Source organism: Chenopodium album, chromosome 13 (assembly GCF_948465745.1).
Source record: "Chenopodium album chromosome 13, dcCheAlbu1.1, whole genome shotgun sequence".
Classification (NCBI taxonomy): Eukaryota; Viridiplantae; Streptophyta; class Magnoliopsida; order Caryophyllales; family Amaranthaceae; genus Chenopodium; species Chenopodium album.
This window is the reverse complement of record NC_137846.1, coordinates 45,575,534-45,584,812: the sequence shown is the minus strand read 5'-3', so window position 1 is coordinate 45,584,812 and position 9,279 is coordinate 45,575,534. Positions and strand designations below refer to the sequence as shown.

The following is a 9,279-nucleotide window of genomic DNA, read 5'->3' as shown; positions in this document are numbered from 1 at the left end:
AACTCCTCTCATAGGGATGGAAGGAGAGCCTCCAACCAATTAGACTAACCCTCATTTATAGGTCATATTTTGTACACGTGGTAGAAAATGGATGAAAAAAAAGGGTTCAAATTGAAATTAAAACCAATTGAAATTGGAATCTTGATGTTTCCATGAAGCTTGGATAAATAGTAATCCTAAAAAATTCTTGACGAATTGTTTTATTTATTTTTCTCAAGTTTGTTTCTTATTAAAGTTATCTCTCACTCTCCTAGAATAAACCTTGACAAAATCATTATACATTTATACCTAAGTTAAGATTCAAAAATACATTTACAAATTGTCATCAATTATACGGTTATATCTTGTTAATTATTAAATACAACTAGCTATATGGTAAATGACCCGATATCAAATTTTTTTCATAGTATCCAACTGAATCGATTAAAGGCCTGTTCACATTTACTGAACTGATTGGAGCTGAATTGAATTGAACTGAACTGAATAGAGCTGAAATGAATATTTTATGAGAGAAGAAAATTAGGAGCTGAACTGAACTGAAATAAATTAATTGGAGCCAACTGAACTGATTAGAGTTAAACCAAACTAAACTAAAATTAAGATAAAGTAAACATGCCCTAACTCTGTGACTCTTTAAGCTTAAAATTAGATCAAGGAGTTAGGTGGTATGGTAACCACAATACTACTACTGTCGTTTTTACTTTTTGGTTTCCTTTTGAACCAACAATCAAGTATGCTTACATACAATCACAGTGAAAATAGAACTTGCACCAATTTCCGGCAACGGAACTTATCATTAAGTTGGTTTGCGATGTTTTTTTTTATTTTTTATTTTTAGGGGAAGTAATGATATTATTTTACTTTAAATTTTTTTAATTTTTTTTTTCTAATAATTAATTAAGTTGGTTTGCGATGTTTTTTTTTTTTTTTTTTTGGAGGGGAAGTAATGATATTATTTTACTTTAAATTTTTTAAATTTATTTTTCTAATAATTAATTAAGTTGATTTGCGATGTTTGCATTGTTGATTTATTGTCAATAAAGACGGTGTCACGCGAGGACTAGTGAGATTTATGACATGCTTAAACTTGTAATAATAATTTTTTTTGTAAAAAATCTAGAAAATTCCTTTGAGTTCTAGTAATATACTTCCTCCGTTCTATTAATATTGCAACAATAGACTTTTTGCACTATTCATCACTTTTGTTTGACCATATAATATAGATTTATACGTTAAGCAAAATATAGTCATGTGGGATCTTATTGGATTCGTCTCATAAATAACTTTCACAATATCAACTTTTTATAATATTTACTCTTACACAATTATAGATATTTAGCATATAAAATGTGCTTTGGGATGCGTAATTTCCTCCTTGTTGCAATATTAATAGAACGGAGGAAGTATTAGTCATATTACAGATTATTAATATACAAATTTTTTTTACAAAAAAAAAAATTAAGATGAGATGATACACTGCAGTTTCAATTTAGGAAACATATAATTAGATACCTACTTGAAAACAAACTCTACTCCAAATCAAATTTGCTTCGGTCTTGTATATAATAAATATATAAATAGTTACATGAATAATTATTATATACATACATTATAAAGTGTAAGGTGAAGCGAGAGAAAGTAATTAAATTAAATCAACGAACAAAGATGAATATAAATTTCTCGAAACTCTATGAATGGCCTATTTCGGATGTTGAATTTTTAAAGGAAATAACTCAAAGAGAAGAGAGAAGTCACGACAACGAAGAACATTACTCTAAATTTTCCATACCATCACTACCATTGCCGTCACAATTGTTGTTGTTGAAATTGCAATATGCTTCTAGACAAAGGTATCTAAGAAGCTACACTTTCACCAAAGAAAACAGGAATACAAAGAGCAAAAGCATGAACAAGAGGTGGTTAAAGATTGATAATGTGAAGAATAAATGGAATAAGTATCTACAAATAATTAATGGTAAACCATTCTTTAAAAAGAATGGTAACAAGGGATGTTTATGTGGGTTAGATACGGTTTTACGCATGAATTTTTAAGCTTTGATCTTGATTGTTTAATTATTGTTCAATTTTCTTTTTTTTTTTTTAAAAATACTCGAGTAGATTATATATTGAGAGTGTAATTTTCAATTGCATTAAAATTAATAAAGATTCTATATGAAAATATCATTAAGAAAACTACTTGTAAATCAATTATATTATAGTACTATTATTTTTTTTTACGACGTAAAGGGTTAATAAAATTTACGGACTTCTAATATGAATCCAAGTCGCAATTTACTATTGTTCTTAGATAAGATGGCCCTAAACTATCCACGGCTCCACCGGTAGTGTTCTTGCTGAATTCAATTTGGATTATTGTAGTTTCTAAATCAGGCAGCCCAAAACATACCGCTTAGAATAGAGTTTGATGGGCCATACACCGTTGATTCAAAATTATCAGCAATCAAGAGTTTGGATAACTATACGGAGTAATTTTTATTTTTTTTTCTACTAGAGTAAAAATAAATTAGGAGTATTTGGCAATGTATAGTTTTTTTAAAATAAATGTGATCTTCCTCTCATTTGTTATAAACTCCGTATTTTGATAATATTCCTAATCTCAAAAGATAAATTTTAATACTCCGTATTTAATTACACTTGAAAATCTCGTTCGCCAATTATGCTTATGAGACATTTGAATTATTTAATTTTAAAAGAAATTATAAATTTCTTATTTAATTGGTTATAACTAATATTTATAATCCTATATGGTGTGTTGAAAATTTTTAACCCTATGTGGCTCTGTAAAAACTCGAGAAACAACTCCTCTTTATTTTCTTTAAATAAGACACAACTTGTACCGGGCTTGCTACAACATGTTACACCTAGGTTACAAACTCTTAAATGGACCTAGTTCACGCTAGCTTATTGTGGACCACAAGTATTAGAGACACTATGGTTGTTTAATTAATAAAAAAAAAAGTCACTATATTAAAATAAAAGTTATTAGGTTGAAATACAAGGCACACTGACTTTTTTTTTTTTTTTTTGGACAAGTTATTGTGGAATTATAAAGGCTCTAAGAGGTTTTCTTATTTTTAATGAAATATTTTATATTCTGATCAATTTGAATAATAAAGGTCACCATGTTAAAATTAGCATCATTATGTTCAACATAACGTCACACTTTAGGTTCACAATAATATTAAATGTCACACAAGCTTTTATAAAGGTTACTATGTTAAAAATAAGGTTAATATGTTAATATTAGGGTCACAATGTTCAAATATAACATCAGTTATTGCATGCGTATAAACCTTAAGTTCATAATAATATTATTGTGGATCAGGTTCACGCAAGTTTTTTCCCGTATAGGGTATGTGTATTGTAATAAATAATCATCCTAATTAGTTTACTTATTAATTAATACACAATTTTACCTAACTTTTTTAAATAAAGTTTATTAAATCCTTAATAAAACCTAACTAACACAAGTAATCAAACTATTTTAAAATAAATAAATAAATCTAAAATTACTCATGAATAATACTAGTAGAAAGTATACAAGAGGTTAAAAAAAAAAAAAAAAAAAAAAAAAAAAAAAAAACATTTACAACAAGCTCCCTATTAGTTAAAAGAGAATTTTATTTTGAAGTGGATAATTCTTCTATTCCTTTCCCTCTTGTACACCAAGTGTACCCCTACCCTTTCCTGTAAATTTTTCCTATTCAAAATTAAACTTAAATTCAGTTGAAATTGGAATCATCCATGTTCCCCTGAAGCTTGGATTAATAGAAATCCTAATAAATGCTCAACGAATTATTATTTATTTTTCTCAAGTTTATTTCTTATTAAATTGATTATACCTTATTAAATACAACCAGCTATATGGTACATGACATTATACTCATGTTGTTCTTTTCTTTATCTTTTTCTTTTCTTTTTTTTTTTCCTTTTTTTTTTTTTTTTTTTTTGGAAACATGGCTGGTATCTTAATTTCCAACTAAATTGATTCACTTTGTGACTCTTTAAGAGTTATACACCTTAAAATCAGATCAAGGAGTTAGGTGGTATGTAGCCCCGGATATATTATAGCAATGTTGACAGTTGACACCAGCAAACACATGAAACAACCACGGACCACACAATTCCACCATACTGATGCATTCAAACCAGGCTCCACCTCTAAAAACTATCTTAAATTACTACTTAACCATTGTTACTATCTCTATTCTTTAGTAGTATTGAATTAGTGAAAGGCATTATCAAGAACCAGGCTCTTCCTTTTTCTTATTTTCCCTTCTGAGAAGGGTTAAGGAACACAACTTTCGGAAATCAAATAACTACTATGTACGACATAAAGGGAAGGAGGTGTAAGGAAGCATAAAGTTCATGCTGAAATTGACTGACACAAGACGTATGGTAACCACAATGCTACTACATTCCTTTATAGTTTTAGTTTCCTTTTGAACCAACAATCAAGTAAGCTTACATACAATCACAGTGAAAATAGAACTTGCAGATGGATGTCTGCCACTAAAGAAACTGAAGTTTAATCAGTCTTCTGGCTGTGCAACTCAACTGGCTTTCGATTCGGATCTGTCGTTGAAGATTCGGATTCTACATTCACCTGTTAAGTTCAAAGTAATGAGATAACCTATAGTCCAACTGAATAAAGTCGATAAACTCAAAAGCAGCATGCTCCAAACAGCACTAGATGATAAAAGAAGGTTCACATATAAAACAAAACTTTATTTAAGATTGCAACTAAATTTAGTCTTTCCTACAGTGCACATGATCTCATATAGGTAAGACCATAACAGCATAAGCCCAACCAACCAAACACAAAACGAAAACTTAGCAGCCATTTAAAGTAAGCATCACCATTAACTTTGTAAAACATATCCAACTTCGAAAAAACTTTATACTTCGAAATTTAATTTGCCTCCTAAAGTAAACTTTTGTAATCTATATTTATAGCCTGTGTATCATGTTGAAGACTAAATCTCACCGGCCAGAATGTAAAATTGCTACTCCAGTACCTCAAGGCACATTATCAAGAATATCAAAGCTTCTTCCTGCATGAGCCTGAAAGCTTCGTCATCACAATTTTCATGAATAATTCATTTTGTGTTGCTATTGCCTCCAAGGAGGGAAACATCAACTCATTCAAGGACACTAGCTCATATGACCTCTATAATAGAAATTCAAAGGAAAGCTACAAACTACAGTAGATCAGTTTACTTATCTATGGGGAAAGTTATAGTAGGAGATTTTCTTCCATAGGTAAAGAAAGTATATAACGATAAGTTCAACTTATTCATAGTAACAGATATGGCCAGCATTGCAAAGTAAGATACATTAGATACAACACTAAGAGAAATTCAGGTTTAAAATCTAAGCCACACCTTACAAACTAAAGTGGAGAAGCTTCACTTTTGCATACATCTGATTATGTGGAAATATGTGGGTTATCAAGCATGAAACCTTGGATAATTTCACACTCTGGGCATCAAGTGGCACAGGGATTGATAAGATAGGATGCCATCTTTTTTTAAAGCTACTGCCTACCTCTTTCAAAAGCATACTTCAAAAAACCCCTAGTCACAATAGACTATTTTCTTGACATCACAATGTCATTCATAGCGCCCTTATCAATTTCACCATCTCCCAAGCAAACAAACATATTTTTTTATTACTGATTAGCTTTATGCTCTAACTACTGGCATTACCACAACAAATAAAATGATGATAGCATCACATCAGAAGTATTGACAGCCTATGTTTCTGGCATGATGCTACACTATAATCCAATAAAATGGTGTCATATGCAGATTATATGCATCAAAACAGAGATTAAAGGCAGCAAACAAGTTACTCATAGGCCATATACAAAGTACGAGGTAAAAAATTAAAAACTTGGCAGTCACGTAAGTTGGTACAGTTTGAGAAACCAGTCAACTCTAATTCACATTTAAAATACCAAATTTTAAATCCAATTGGTTCTTATGTCAGCTCATTACATCTCATTAAAGCTATTCCACCAAGTCACCAACCTTTTGTAATAGTTTAAACAAAATTTTGTAACTTGCATGCATAAAAGGCTTCAAAACCAGATATCTCTCCAACATCCAAATAACTGAATAAACGCAGACATAATTAATGGATAAATTGGTGCAAATATTTTCTTGATTAATTAGCCTTAAAACTACAGCAGAACAAGGGTAAGAAAGAAAGGATTCATGTAATTGTAATTTCTCTTTTGGAATAAGTACACCATTTGCCATAAATGATCCCACCTTTTGAATGCATATACATCATCTCAACTTTTTAATCATTCCAAAAAGCAGGGCATCTATCCTCCCTAATGCCAAAATCTCAACATTTTTTTCTAAAAAAAATTAAAAAAAAAAAAAAGTATTGATAGCAAAGACTAATCAATTAAAGCCTCTATGGAGGAATTACTCGATTTTGTTGAAGAAATGCAGTCAATGGAGTACATAGCCAAAGAATGAAGTATCAGTAATTACATATTTACATGTACATAAAAAAGTGTTTTAAGCCCAAGAAGATAGGGGTCAGGCACTAAGGCACTTCTAGAGAGGTGCGAGGGAGGCACACAACAGCATTAATTACACCAATTGTTTTAATTAAAATAATTGTGCCTCAAATCTGTGAGACACGTACCACACTGGCACACCCTCCGCTTTGCACAATGACTCTTAGACTCTAATCTCCTAAAATTAATAAACTAATATGTTCAAACAAATTAGTTTAGTTTAGCAAAAATAAGTAGAGTTCAACAAAAAGATTGAGTCTAGATAAGTCAACAATTGAACTTCTCAACAAACTGCGATATACTCCACATCTAGCTTATAATATTAAGTGAGCGATCTCTTAATCCTATGATTCCTATCATTCAATCTAAAACTTCAAAATGGATTAATATGATTCACTTATATTACCAAAAGGGTATAAACTTTACACAGCCATTTGGTCAATTGGCTTTCTAACGCCAAATAAACTGTATACATAATACATGTATTGAAGAAGCTAACTCCCAAACCACCCCACCGCAATCAAGAGGCTAAGATTTTGCAAACAATTCGACATTGGAACAGCCCAGAAGTTAAGTAATCCTCAAAACACCTTCCACAGTTCTTTCCTAAATATAAGCATATACCAATAATACCATCATATCATCATCAAATTCATCATACAATTCTACAAATAAAGAATTCACACCAAAAGATCACAAATTTATAGACAACCATCATCATTAGTATATTGGTTTACAAACAATCATTACTCATAACTTTGATTTTAAGATCCAAAAACAACAAGATTATTTATTCATACAGCAAAAAAATCATATAAATTACTTTAAAAATGTAACTTACCCCAGATTTATTAGTGTTGTTGGACATTCCTGGCTTGAAAGGGCATGCTGGAGGAACCCTCTCAGGTTTCCTATATTCCCAGCCTAATAATCGATACACTCTTGCCTGAAATCCCCAAAATCAATCAATTAACACAATCAAATTAACCTAAATTCAGATTAAATTCATAAAAAACAATTTTTACAAAAACCCAGAAAAATCAAAAACAGGAGAAAGGCTTACCATGAGAATATGATACAGAAGAGGAAGAGCATTAACAACTGGGATCAGAAAAAGAGGCAACAAACATGCCAAACAAACCTAGAAATTATATTCAAAAAATCACAAATTAAATTAGAAAAAAATCAAAGAAGATACAAAATTCAACCAAATATAATGATAAATTAAAAGGGGTTAAGATAAATTTACCATTTTTTCAAATTGTGTAAAGTTGATAGAAGTGAACAAGTTGGATTTTTCTGGATTTTAGGAAGAAGAAATATGAAGAAGATGGAAATGGTGCGATGCGAGGCTGTTTTTTTTAAGTATTATTTGGATGAAATCACACGATTGCACACTCGTTGAATTTTATTGATGTCGTTAGAGTTACTACCTTCGGGTAATTGGATCTGGTCTATTCTAAGGGTGATAAAAAAAAAAAAAAAACAATCCGTGTCGGACCTTGACATCATATCTCGTGTCTAAATTCGTAAAAAAGTATCGGGCTTGTTACGCAAAAATTTAATTTTATTTTTATTGAGTTCAGATTTTTAACTAAAAATGCGTTTAATGCTTGCCCAAACCTGACCTATTTTCGAGCCGGGCTAACGGGACGGACCGATATTAATCACCTCTAATCATTTTCAAATTTAAGTCACTCACTTCATATTTTTTTTAAGTGTTACATTTTTTATCGGCATATAATTTAAGACAATTTTCTCCTTGAAGCATCTCTAAAGTTAGGTTAGTTTTTTACAGCTTTATAGCATCTCTAATGGTTGCAGAGACTTGCTATAAATTAGCTTAGTGTTAGCTATTTTGACTTGATGATCGTAATTAGTTGTGTTGTGTTAAAGTGTTATGTAAATATTTGCTACTATTGTTTTAGTGTATAAACAACCAAAAAAGTAAAAGACACTGTCTAGCAATTAGCTTATATTTGTTAGTTGTTTTGACTAATTGCTAATCGGTAAATGTTTGCATTAACTGTTTTGACAAGATGATTGTAATTAGTTGTTTGTGAAAAAGTGTTTGGTAAATAGTTGTCAACTACTCCATATTAATTATTTCAGTATATAAGCAACCAATAGCAAATACTTCAAGCTTTTTGATATGTTCGAACAACATTTTTTTACTCCTAAAAGCTCTTAACCAAAAACCATCTGTATTACTCCCTCCGTGTTTTAATAAGTGTTACACTTATCAAATCCGGCCGTATTCTAATAAGTGTTACACTTCCTTTTTTTTTGGCAAAAAGCTATATTAAAAAATTATATATCTCTCCTCTTATGGTCCCCACCTAAACCGACTACTACTTTTTTATTATATCTTTCCTCTCACATTCATTGCTTTTCAATAAACTATTAACCCCATTATCTTTCTTGTACAATTTTTAATACTCCAACCACCCCACTTACCTCTTAATTTATTTAAGTCAATTAAATTGTCTAAAACTATGTGTCGGTCAAACTATGACACTTAAAAAAACACGGAGGGAGTACATTTTTTTTTATTACCGAAACCAAACAATATTTTAATAATAAAACCTTTTTGACGCAATCTTACAAAGAGATTGTTTGATTAAGAGTTTGGAGCAAAAAGGGCTTTTTAGATTAAAAGGAGTCATTTGTCCTTTCTAAAAAAACTCTAAGATACTTGGTAAAGAGTTACAAAGTATTTGAAA

The 9,279-nt window shown here is 30.3% G+C and overlaps 1 long non-coding RNA gene across 1 annotated transcript; it reads right to left on the bottom strand.

Annotated features, from left to right (window-relative positions):
* Positions 1-4,435: 4,435 nt before the first annotated feature.
* LOC145576711 (uncharacterized) lies at positions 4,436-7,955 on the bottom strand. The gene is made up of 4 exons (XR_014098535.1): positions 7,806-7,955; positions 7,620-7,697; positions 7,398-7,502; positions 4,436-4,627 (listed from the first exon to the last, which is right to left on the bottom strand). It is a non-coding gene; the product is annotated as an uncharacterized LOC145576711 (long non-coding RNA).
* Positions 7,956-9,279: the final 1,324 nt, after the last annotated feature.